The 13,791-nt window shown below is 34.3% G+C and overlaps 1 protein-coding gene across 12 annotated transcripts in view; it reads right to left on the reverse strand.

Moving 5' to 3' along the window:
• Positions 1-13,791, reverse strand: part of LOC114326009 (serine/threonine-protein kinase tousled-like 2) — an 804,614-nt gene that overhangs the window by 312,968 nt on the left and 477,855 nt on the right. For 2 of the 12 annotated variants that reach the window (XM_050655820.1, XM_050655819.1), the window contains exon 1: positions 10,298-10,806. The exons of the other annotated variants lie outside the window; for them this stretch is intronic. The gene's annotated coding sequence lies outside the window, so the exon portion shown is untranslated. Of the gene's footprint in view, positions 1-10,297; positions 10,807-13,791 lie in introns of those variants that run through there. 12 annotated transcript variants of the gene reach the window in all.

Here is a 13,791-nt window from a genome sequence, read left to right on the forward strand (position 1 = left end):
TGGCACGTTTACACTATTATCCCGGTTTTAAAACCAGGAAAATCATCAAAGAATTGGGATTCTTACCGTCCAATCGGTCTGGCTTCCTGTATACTAAAAACATATGAGAGACTTATTAAAAACCGTCTGGAATTTTGGCTAGAAAAGAACGACCTATTACCAAGAAGTCAGTTTGGTTTTAGAAAAGGTAAATCCACACAAGATAGCCTCTGCCACTTTTTAATAGACATTTATAGTTCCTTTACTTATAAGAAAGCAGTTAGTGCTTTGTTCTTAGATATAAAAGGGGCTTACGACAACGTTAATCTTCACATACTATACGCGAAAATGTTGGAAATAGGAATACCCGAGATAGTAACATGGAACATCATTAACTTATACATTAATCGAGCAGTTCACGTTAGATTAAATGGAGATCAATCTAACTCCCGATACACATCTTTGGGACTACCTCAGGGTAGCATCCTAAGTCCTATATTATATATACTGTATACTGCTGACTTAGAAACTAAACTTCCTCAACACATAAAAATCCTACAGTACGCTGATGATGTTGCGATATATGCAGAAAATAAGTCAATAGATAGATGTAATAACTACCTTAAATCGACATTGAATATTATAAAAAAATGGGCTACCGATAATAACTTAACAATATCAGAGAGTAAATCAACCATTGTTACCTTCACTAAAAAACGATATGTTCCTCAAAGCCATCTACAATTTGATAATACTAGTATTCCTTATAAAACTTCAATAAAATTTCTTGGCGTATTTTTAGACTCCAAATTAAATTGGAAAGAACACACAAATTACATATTACGAAGAATGGAAAATGCAATGAATATCATGAAGACTGTAAGTGTCAGTAACTGGGGAGCTGATCCAAACATATCAATATTACTATACAGAAATTTGATAAGATCAATCTTAGACTATGGATCTATTTTTTATGGCTCAGCATCAAACTCTGTACTCCAAAAAATCGAGAGGATCAAAAATAAGGCACTTAGGTTATGCACTGGTTATCTTCGTAGCACACCTATATTGGTCATGGAATGTGAGCTTAATGAACCTCCACTTTCATTACGCAGGGAATACCTAAGTGGGAAATTTATAGTTAAAACAGCGGTTAACGATAAACTGCTATTAAATAAAATTGTTCATTTAACCACCTCATACCTAACTCATTATTACTGGGAAAAAAAGAAACTGCTTTTAGTTGTGGAAAGCTTCCTCAACGTTTCTAATTCCATTGGCGACATACACCAAATTGAACAAAGCTCGTCTCGAAAGCTAAATTATGAAGATTATTTATCTCCAGTTAACTGTCATTTAAGTAATATTCGTGCGACAGACTTCCTTACTAAAATAGACCACCTTCAGTGTGTACAAAAAAACTGGGGGAGTTATCAGAAATTATATACGGATGGTTCAAAAATGGAAGGAAAAGTTGGATATGCTATATATTACCCACAAAAAAGTATAAAAATAAACAACAGATTACCTGATAAAATGACAATTTTCACAGCTGAACTCATTGCAATCAAAGAAGCATACAAAATATGTATTAATCAAAAAGAACTCAATTATGTTATATTTACAGACTGCCAAAGCATTGTAAAGACATTGAAATACAATGTACATAATTTTGCAGAAAATTATATCATCAGTGACATCATAGCAATGAACAGTGAAGCTTTGAAATCGGGCAAAAATATAATATTGTGTTGGATAAAAGCACACATTGGTATAAAAAACAACGAAATAGTAGATGATCTGGCTAAAAAAGCAACAACGAAGGAATCCACTCTGCATACTTATCAACTTCCTATGGGAGACATAATTTCTATTATGAGATCTATCAAACGGACGAAATGGCAGGAACAATACAATAATTCAGACAAAGGAAATTATTACAAAAAAATCCAGCCTACACTTCCCATCAAGACATGGTTTAATCAAGTTTCCAACAAAGGCTTTATCAAAACTATTTGTCGAATAAGAAGTAATCACTGTCTGACTCCAGTCTACAAAAGAGAAATAGGACTTGTAGATAATGATGAATGTTTATGTGGTGAGCTAGCTGATCTACAACATATGCTATTAGAATGTCCTTTACATTTTATTGAAATATCAAACTTTTTTGCCAATCTAGTTCAAATTAATGTACAATTTCCTTTTAATCTTATATACCTTTTACAATCAAACAATCTAGATGTTTATAAAATTTTGTACAACCATGTTAATTGTTTAAAATTAAAGCTCTGAGAAAAAAAGAAAAAAAAATAAAAAAAAAAAAAAATAATTAAATAAAATAAAAAGTTACTAAGATCTAAACCTCCGCGAGGTTGAATCGGGTTTAGGTCTTAGCGCGATAAAAAAATATACAAAAAAAAAAAAAAAAAAAAACTAAAAAAAAAACTAAAAAAAAAAATAAAAAAAAAATAAAAAAAAAAAAATAAAAAATGTAATAAAAAATATGTTAAAAAATATAATAAAAAAAATAATAAAAAAAACAGAGTAAAAAAAAACAGTAGTACTAATAGTTTTAAATTTAGATACTAAGCATATATTTTGTAAAAGAGAGAATTCAAAACACATTGACTGGCCAGTTGGTTGCTTAAACCAGTGCCAATAAAACATAAACACACACACAGCTTCACATACATCAATACTGGGCGTTAGTTTGATACATTATGCAAGTCTTTTAAGGATTTTAATGCATTTATACAGAACAAATAGTTTTAAAACAACTATTATAACGATTTTACGAAATAAATGTATCTAATTGCCCAGATTAACACAATAAATAAGTATGGAGACTGGAGAGCCCATTTTACCAAAAATTTACCATATTATATTAAATTATCTGGGAATAGAAATTAGAACTGGAATATTGAAATGCTACGTATTCTCTGTCCTTTTATATGGAGCTAAAGCATGGACAATTACGGATGCAACTGAAAAAAGACTTGCCAGCTTTGAGATGTGGTGTTATCGAGGAATGTGGAAAATATCATGGACACAACACGTAACAAATACAGAAATATTAAATAAAATGAAAAATAAATATTCAACACTATCATCATGGCATCAGCACTCCTAGCGCCTAGTGATTGCCTCTCTTTTTGGGCTGGGAGCATCCATAAACTACGTCGTAAAAAATTTGAACTTTTTAATACCCCCCTCCGTCGTAATTCGTCGTTTAGAGACGACCCCCCTTTCATTGATTTAAGAAAAATCAATATTATTTATGTTTTTTTTAATCAAATATGAGGGGGTAGGCGTAAAATCTTGGTCCAATGCTATTTAAATGCATTTATTTTTTTCGAATCCTGAGAAAACTAATAAATATATTTGAAAAATTTATTTTTCAAATATTTTTTAATAAATATTTATTTTGAATAAACAAAAGGTTTCTTTTGAATGAAATATTTGAAATGAAAAATCAGACAAAATTTTCTCTTTTTTTTTTTCAGCCCTGTAACACTTATTAAAATAAACATTATAGATGTTTTCAGGAACTTTTGGCCCTCGGCAATAATGCAGTCTTTCAATCTGCATTTAAATTTTTCAAAGATCTTTATTAGTTTTCTTAGTATTCGAAAAAATGAATGCATTTAAATAGTATTGGACCAACTTTTTGCGGGGTATGCTTTCTTAACTGCATCATATAAATCTTTATATTTATTTTGTTTTGATTTCGATGCCATTTCTTCTAAAGTATAAATACGACTTACTAATTAAATAAAAAACAATATTTTATTTCTATTCGTTCTTTCAGAACTGTTGTTTCACACACAGTATGCAGCACATAAATGAACTAACAATTTAATATTTTTTTGCTTCCAGACGTTGTTCTGTATATAGAAGCGATTGTTTAAACCCAAAGAACAATGTGTTATTGTTTGTTGTCCTGTACAAAAGTGCTACCTAATATTATTTTAACGCCGTGACTGATAAAAACGAAATGAAAAGTATGCGATAAAAGTATTAATCTTTTTAATTTTAACAAAGGTTCATAAATGTCTTGTTTTATTTTCAATTTCATATCAAAAACTATACGTTTTTATATGAATATCTGATACTTTAATGCTGGTAGAAGCTAGTAAAAAATTATTTTTATAGACACAATAGCGACAAATTTAAATATACCAATATATTAAACGACGTCGAATGGGCACTCATACCCCCTCCCCCCTGTCGTACTCCGTCGTAATAAGCAAGCCCCCCCCCACCCTCTTCTCAACGACGTAGTTTATGGATGACCCCGCTCTTCCGATGCATTTATCGCGGGGAATCAGTCCGCATTAATATTTTGGTTTTACATATGGTTTACAACTTACAACTTTTCTCCATTCGTTCCTGTTTTTACTTATGGTTACCTATTCTCTAACTACCGTCTTCTTAAGGCTGGAGGAAGAAATCAACACTATGAAGGAAAGAAAAATGAGCAACTTTGGTCACGTACTAAGAAATGAAAAACATAAGTTGATGCGATTAGTTACACAATGGAAAATGGAAGGAAAAAGAGGACTGGTGAAACGATGCACGTCCTGGTTGAAGAATTTAAAGCAGTGGAGTGGAAAAACAACATTAGAACTCTTCAGAACCGCTGCAGGCAGAGTATAACGGGCCATGATGATTGTCAATTTCCTTAAAGGATGAGGCACATGAAGAAGTAGATTCAATTATCAAATACACATAATACATCCCTGCTTTCTTTGATAGCAATTCAACCAACTAAACTAATTACTAAAGAAGTAAAAATCTTCCTTTGTAGATGGTATATAATTTATTTAAAATTTTTCTAAAAAAGATCCAAGTTCGACTTAAAGTGGGTACATCACTGGTACGATACAAACAAACTTTTTCGGACTAATCAGTCCATCATCAGGTTAAAGTTCCAGATCCAAAGTAGTTGAAACTAGCTACTGTGGTAGGTCGAATGTCCTTACCAGTATAAAAATTAGCCATTTCGGCTACATCGAGAGTGACAATAAGTCGATGTTACAAGAATAAAGTGTAATTAAACCATAATGGAGACTTCATCTTGCCTTCAAACTAAATGGCCATGTTGAAGACAGTAGGAAACCGACTGATTCAAGTCCGTCAAATCAGTCCGTTTCCTACTGTCTTCAACATGACCATTTAGTTTGAAGCCAAGATGAAGACTCCATTATGGTTTAATTACACTTTATTCTTGTAACATCGACTTATTGTCACTCTCGATGTAGCCGAAATGGCTAATTTTTTATACTGGTAAGGTCATTCGACCTACCACAGTAGCTAGTTTCAACTACTTTGGATCTGGAACTTTAACCTGATGATGGACTGATTAGTCCGAAAACGTTTGTTTGTATCGTACCAGTGATGTACCCACTTTAAGTCCAACTTGGATCTTTTTTAGAAAAATTTTAAATAAATTATATACCATCTACAAAGGAAGATTTTTACTTCCTTAGTAATTTTTATTATGGTATACAACCAATGAGAGGGATTCTTTCCTTTTTATACAACTAAACTAACTTAGTATTACGTGGGATGAATGTATCATTTTTGTATTTAAGAGTTTTGTTTTACCATAGATTGAACGAATTCATAATTTATTATTATTAACGGCATTTTTGACATACCTTGGCACATTACTATTTTTTACAAATTAAATGCAGACATCGAGCACAGTTAGTTATTTATTAAATACTGCCAAGTACATTCGCTCTCAGAGCAAAACTATTCTATCCAGCACATCCAGAAATGTCGAAAACATTAACATAAATGTTATACAAGAACAGACACTAGACAAGGACATTATTCGGGGGCTACATTATGTGCATGTGCATATCAGGAGATTACTATTTATTGACAGACTTCCATTTTCACCCTTACCACTGACGTGCGGTATGCCATACCGCGCCAAAAATATATTTTATTGTAAAACTTGTTTTATAAAAGATTATCAGAACACCATCTGTGTACGTTCAAAATTGTACCTGCTTCCAACTGCTGCAGTTTTGGTATGGATTACTCTTTGAGCTACGTTGACGTAAAGTTTTTTTTGCGGTATCACGTACCGCATGTCAATGTTTACGTTTCTATAATTAAAAGCAGTATATTCTGTATTCTTTCGCTATTAGTATGGCAGCAAGTTCATCCAGTTCTTCTACCTTCAAGTGAAAAGCACTATTTTACTATTTTTGTAGATATTACCAATAATAAATTTTATTTTATTTGGAGCAGTATTTTATTCTATAGCAGTGTGAAGGATCATTCCGTAGTTGATGCAAAAGACAAATACAGTGGCATAAGACAAATTCATACAGAAAGCACAGGAGAATAGCCAACGGTATGACATACCGCATCTCAGAATTTACGTTCTGAAACATACACGTCAGTATGAGGTTAAAATATTTACAGTAGATATAGTACGTAAATTGATAATATAATTGCTTAACACTTACTATGTACCTTTATAAAAAAAATGTATTAGCCTCATACTACATGGAAGATTAGATGTATGGAAACATGAAGATTATATATGGAAATAACACACGTAAACACGTTAAGTAAAGGGTAATAGTCTGTAGTAAAATGTAAATATACTAGGAGAAAGCTAGGAAAACGAAATGGTGGAAGAAATTATTAAGTTTCCGAAGCTCACATCGTACCAGAATTCTATGATCTCATCTGAAACCTCTAACGCAGCGGTGCTCAATATGTGTACATGTACCACTGGTGGTACATATTATTATACTCAGTGACATTAGAAGTGTTACACCCAGAATGAATCATTTCTGGAACTTATTTTTTTGGCAACATGATGCATTTTCATCAAGAATGAAACGATAACATTGGCAAGACTTTTTATTGACACGTAATCAAAAAAAAATTAATAATGTGTTTGGCGACCCCCTAGCTGAATACACTCCGGTACACGTCTAGGCATTGACAAAATGAGATGATCGATGTCTGCTTGTGGCACCTCGTTCCAAGCAACTTGAATTTCATGGATTAACTGTGCCAGCGTCTGTGGAGGATGGTGCAAAGTGGACAGTATACTCTCCATCATATCCCACACCATGTTCGATAGGATTTAAACCCAGTGAACGGGGTAGCCACGGCAAAAAAATAACGCCAGCTTCTTGTAGAAAGTCCATAGTTCGACGAGAAATATGCGGATGCGCGTTGTCTTCCTGAAAAAGGGAGTTTCGACGGCTATCTAGATAAGGCAGTAAAGTGGTTTGTAAGATGTCATCGACATAACGCGCATCTGTTATACTGCATCGAATAAACAAAAGTGGTGATCTGCTACCATAAGCAATAACCCCCCAAACCATTACTTTAACTGCCCTGTGTAGATGCTTCTCTACAGCAATCCGATATCTCGTCGCTCTCCACGGCGGCGCCTTATCATCTTACGAGCATCATGCTTACCTAAACGAAATCGCGATTCATCTAAATGCTCCATTATGCCATCCAATGCTGCCGTTCTCTGCAACAATTCAAACGTCGATGACAGTGTTCCGCAGTCAAAGGAAGCACTCGTCATGGGCGGAATGAAACCAGTTCAAAGGCTCGAATGCTACGGTATAGGGTACGTATAGTAAACAAGTCTACCTTCTACTCTAAACCATTGGTCCGCGATTTGACGTGTAGCAGCAAAACGGTGGAAAAAATTAAAAAAGCAAAAATTAAAAAAGTGGAAGACATACATAACAGATCTGTTTGAGGATAATAGACAAGAACCGGAAGAAATCGACAGCGAAACGGGACAAGAGATCATAATGGAGGAAATCGAACAAGCAATACGAAACGCAAAAAACGGAAAAACTGTAGGTCCAGACGAAATACCTGCGGAATTACTGAAATGTCTAGACGATGAAACTCTACCGGTACTACTGGATCTGTTTAATGAAGTATATAAAACCGGAAAAATCCCTCAGAAATGGTTGGTGTCCACCTTTGTAACAATACCAAAAACAATATACGCCAAAGATTGTTCGGACTATAGATAGGACAATATCACTAATAAGCCATACCCTCAAAATATTTCTAAAGGTGATTCATGGAAGATTATACAGAAAGCTAGAATATGATATGGATGATACCCAATTTGGGTTCCGCAAAGGACTTGGAACAAGACAGACATTGTTTGCGTTTAATGTCCTCTCTCAAAGATGCTTAGATATGAACCTGGATATTTATTCCTGTTTCATCGACTTCGAAAAAGCGTTCGACAGGGTCCGACATGAAAAACTAATAGAATTATTGAAAAACAGAGATATAGACAGACGAGATTTACGAATTATCATCAATCTGTATTGGAATCAAAAGGCCAATATAAAGATAGAAGAACAGGAGTCCGAGAATATTGATATAAAGAGAGGAGTAAGACAGGGTTGTGTTCTGTCGCCGCTACTGTTTAACCTGTACAGTGAAGCCATATTTCAGGAAGCGATAGCGGAGCTAAGTGATGGAATCTCTATAAACGGAAGAATAGTAAATAACATAAGATTCGCTGATGACACCGTTATAATGGCAGACACCCTGGAATCACTACAAGAATTGCTAAATAGAATTAACGATTATTGCATTCGATACGGACTAAAAACTAAATGTATGATTGTCTCAAAAACAGAACATGGAAATGAAAGGTTAATGATAGAGCAAATCCAAATAGAAAAAGTTAAGACATACAAATATCTGGGAACCTGGGTTAATGACAAAAATGACCAAAGCAAAGAAATTAAAGTCCGAATTGAAACTGCAAGGCAAGCATTTATAAAAATGAAGACACTGCTTACAAACAAAGACCTTCAGTTGCCTCTCAGATTGAGGGCTCTAAGATGCTACATATTTTCTATATTGCTATACGGAATGGAAGCTTGGACATTGAAGAGACAACACATAAGAAGAATAGAAGCGTTCGAAATGTGGTGTTACAGAAGAATATTGAAAATTCAGTGGGTTTAAAGGATTACCAATGTTGAAGTGCTACGACGTTTAAATAAGGAGTTAGAAATTATGAAAAGTATAAAAACTAGAAAATTGGAATATTTGGGTCACATTACCAGAGGAGAAAAATATGAGTTGCTGAGAATTATTATGCAAGGAAGGATCCAAGGAAGAAGATGCATAGGAAGAAGACGCATCTCCTGGCTGAGGAACCTTAGAGAATGGTTTAACTGTAGTTCATTACAACTATTCAGAGCAGCAGCCAACAAAGTGACCATAGCCATTATGATATCCAACCTCCGATAGGAGAGGGAACTTTAAGAAGAAGAAGCAAAACGGTCTCGCAGAGCCAGGAGTCTAAATCACCTATCTTGACGCCCTGTGGTACGCCTCTGTTGACCAGTTGTTCTTCTTCGTGTTCCTCTACCTTCGTTTGTCCACACACGACACATTCGTATAGCTGTCACTGAAGTACATGTAACACTACGGCCAATTTCGCGATACGACAAACCCATATCTCTATAGGCAATAATTCTACCCCTGCCAAAATCGCTAAAATGGTGGTAATTTTGGTGTCTTCGAACTCGAGGCATATTCTTGCACTGAATACAATTAGACTGGGGAATAATAACTAAAAATTTCTGTACCAACCGGTCTTCATAAATTGGTCTTTTTACAAAAAAAATTTAAAGATAAAACTTTATTTTTACAAAAACTATAAAAGATAAAACATTGATATTGTTATCATAGCATGCTTTAAATATAGTCATTGTACTGCCAAAAAATTAAGTTCAAGAAATGATTCCTTCTGGGTACTTCTAATGTCACTTTAGTATATTTGCGGTGGTACCTACGCAAAACGCAAAAATTAGCCAAAACCAGCACTATTAATATTATAGTAAGATTACCTAGCTAGATAGAGATTTTAGTTAGGTGGTACCAGAAAAAAATTATAAGTATTTTGTGGTACACCACTCAAAAAGGTTGAGAACCACTGCTCTAACGCGTATAAATATGATAACAACATTACTAAATTGTGACTTTTTTTTATAAAAACAAACGCAAACAGACAAACATACTATAATAACATAATAAACAAACTACTTGTAGAGCAAAAGGCAAAACAGAAAATACGCCTTTACCATAGAAATTATAATACGTCCATTCTTTTATAATATATGTAATAAACAATTTTTTAAACACGGTGCAACATACAAAACAACACGCAAAAGAGGGTACCCATTCTATCGGAATATATTTATGTAAAATCAAAAAATAATTTTTAATGTGTAAGTCCGTAAAATAATCGTCAAAAAATGTCATTATAAAAAAACCTTACCCAACTTTCACATTTTAAAATAGTCCGCTGCTAATTTTTGTAATCCTAAATATAAGTAAGGCAAATATTATCCTTGAATCAAACAGAAAACGTTTAGCGAACGCGCACGACAGACGTGAGTCATAATCACAGACCGAGGAAATCCCTGCCGATATGGCAACGCAGCAGACCGACCGGCTGTTTTGTGTTGTCGTATGTCGTAATAGTTATCCGCCCGCCCGCCTCTTTTAATACCGTAGTCGTACACAGCGCGCGGGCAAGTTCAACGCTCTACTCGCTATGTGCCTGCTTAAATCGGTCTTTGAAACAGTCCTTCACAACACAGCAACACACACAAGTGGCCCGATTTTAACTCTCTCGACATCGCAGGCGCTCCGAGAGGCGAGACGCGAAAGATGGAGCAGGGACTGGCCTTGGATAATTTAATCAGATTTCCTGAAAAGTTCAATGACTTGGCAATAGGGCGCTGAAGCTCTACAGCTATAAAGTGGTACTGATAACGATTTTTCGTTGCTAAATGTTTTTGTTACTACATAAAATTGTTAAGTTTACTGTTTTTAAATAGAAAAAAACGTATTAAGCATCTCGTTGGAAATAAATGAGAATTATAATTATTGTTTTCTTTATTTTATTGTGGTTTATTCTACTAGTATGAACTATTTTCAAATATTCTCTTTTTCAAGACAAATATCATGAAAAATGAGAGTCATATATGTATGCACAAACTCCACGAATACACACACCCAAACTTATATGGAATCACCATGTATTTCAAAGCAATATTTATTTGTTTTGAAAAAACTGGTTATTGTTGCGAATAATGAAGGTTTTTATTGAAAATAAACAAATCGATAAGACAATCAGATAGTACAGCGCGGTACGGTATATAGGTCTGGATCCCGCGTATGAAAAAAAAGTTGATTAATAGCAAGCTGAAAATTTGGTAATAGCTTAAGGGCCGGTTGTTCGAACGCTAATCTACAATGATCACTATCAAATATTTAATTACTGTCACAACTGTCAATGTCAATTTTGGTTGGGTTGCTGAAAACATAATTGATTATAATTATGAGATTAGTTAATCAATTAACATAATTGATTAACTAATTTCATAACTGTAATCAATAATTATGTTTTCAGCAACCCAATCAAAGTTGACATTGACAGTTGTGACAGTAATTAAATATTTGATAATGAACATTTTTGATTATCGTTCGAACAACAGGCCCTAAGGGTGTCTATTCGGATAAACTTTGATATATGGTAACACTGGAACAGGGGCAGTTTTAATTGTGGAACAGGTTAAAAATTTGGAACGGTCAGACCACGAAAACGGCACATTTATTTTGTCCGACAGAATAGACTTAAACTCTCCGAACAGAGATTAGAATCTCATGCAAAAATCAGACTGCTATTTATCACCTGTCATTTGACATATTCTATATGTTCCACTCATTAAAACGCCCATTTGGTGATAAATAGCAGTCTGATTTTTGCATGAGAGTTTAATCTCTGTTCGGAAAGTTTAAGTCTATTCTGTCGGACAAAATAAATGTGCCGTTTTCGTGGTCTGACCGTTCCAAATTTTCAACCTGTTCCACAAATTAAAACTGCCCCTGTTCCAGTGTTCCCATATATCAAAGTTTATCCGACTAGACACCCTTAAGCTATTAACAAATTTTCAGCTTGCTATTAATCAACTTTTTTTTCATATGCGGGATCCAGACCTAATAGGTTATTTGCTCGAGTTGCAAAATTAACCAAAATAAATAAACTAACTTTTGCGTTCAAAAACGAAAATATGCCTCATGCGGGCTTATAGAACTTACAACGGGGAAACATATTGGTCTTGTAGAGAAAGTAATGTTCTCAGAGGGACATAGCTGTAGAGCTATGCGTAACACAGGGCGTTCTGTCCAAAACCTATGGTAGGTAACAGGAACTAAGAAAGCTTAAAAATAAAGCAAGAGAAAGTCGCCAAAGAGTAATAACGGCTTGCCACGGTCGTTTAATTGTCCAATCAGCTGGAAAACACCAAACCATTTCTCACCTGCAGCTCAAAAGGCAGCTTTTGGAAGCTACAGGTGTAACTTTTTCAGTTGAAACGATAAGAAGAAGAGTTCGTGCCAAGAAGTATACAGCAGGAGACAGTTAAGAGTTCCCGTGTTATCCAGGCAGCACAAGATTGGTCGCCTAAATTGGTGTATTCACCACCAAAACTGGAACATTGGGAATTGACAAAATGTGCTATTTTCAGAAAAAGTCAAATTGGTGTAAAATCTGATGACCCACGAAATCGTGTACTTATGAGATCGAAGAAGACAAGCAAGAACGAAAACTGTTAGATCTGTTCACAAATATACAAGGGGAAGTATAATGTTCTGGAGAGGAATTGTGATCCGTAGAAAAACTCCTTTAATTTTCATCCAATCAACTTTAACTATTCACAAGTATGTTGATAACCTGTAGTTAGGCTCTGGAGAGATGCAACAGGAGTAAATTTAATTTTCATGCATGATAATGGACCTCCACATACCACTAGAGTGACTAGAGACATCATTGAAGCAGAAGGTATCCCTTGTTTGGAGTGGATTGCTTGCTCACCCGAGCTTAACCCTATAGAGTATTTGTGGAATATGCTTAAAAGAAAAATTAGAGCCCGCCGGGATAATTCACAAAACACTGCACGGCTAGTATAAGCTGCTTTTGAAGAATGGAGCAACCTACCACAACAAAATGTTGAAATTTGATTAGGAGCGTGCCCACGCAAACCGAAGCTTGCATAGGACTAGAGGTGATAACACTGACTACCAAAAAAAAATAAAAACAATTTAAACATTAGTTTTAGACTGAAATTTTTTATTCTATTGACTTTAAAACAAATAGTATTAAATTTGTTTGTTAAATACTTTATTGTTTCATTTAATTGTTACGTATTTGTTATTTTTAAATTGTTTTAAAATAAATCATGTTTGTCTTCGTGTGTTCGTTTTTTTAAATTCGCACGAAATAATAAGAAATATCAGATGATTCTATATAAGTTTGGGTGTGTGTATATTAATTTTTCTACATTATAAAATAATATACTGTTTGATGCTGGTTTCTATAGTCTTCCCATCTATGGGATGGCTGGCGATAATTTTGGCAAACTGCGTGCTGTCTTTGTGCTGTTAGTAAAAATGAATGGATGTACAGTCTTTAACCACCCGAATTTTCTTCCCTCTTGGCTGAATTTTCTTTCAACTTTCTTTTAGCACTTCACTAAATCTGCTTATAAAGTTACTTATCGATAAAACAAAAGTTAATACATACTGTAAATCTGCGTAGAACAAGGCATCCGATGGGAAATACCTATCTATCCACTATGAATGCACTATTTAGAACAAGGCAAATATTTGAAAAATCACAAATCTGCATATCTTTTTCCCGTGGATCTAAGAAAAGCTTTGGATAAAGTGAAACAAGGCGACAAGCAACGTGGATATTTTTTAGTA

This window comes from Diabrotica virgifera, chromosome 7, assembly GCF_917563875.1.
Source record: "Diabrotica virgifera virgifera chromosome 7, PGI_DIABVI_V3a".
Taxonomy (NCBI): domain Eukaryota; kingdom Metazoa; phylum Arthropoda; class Insecta; order Coleoptera; family Chrysomelidae; genus Diabrotica; species Diabrotica virgifera.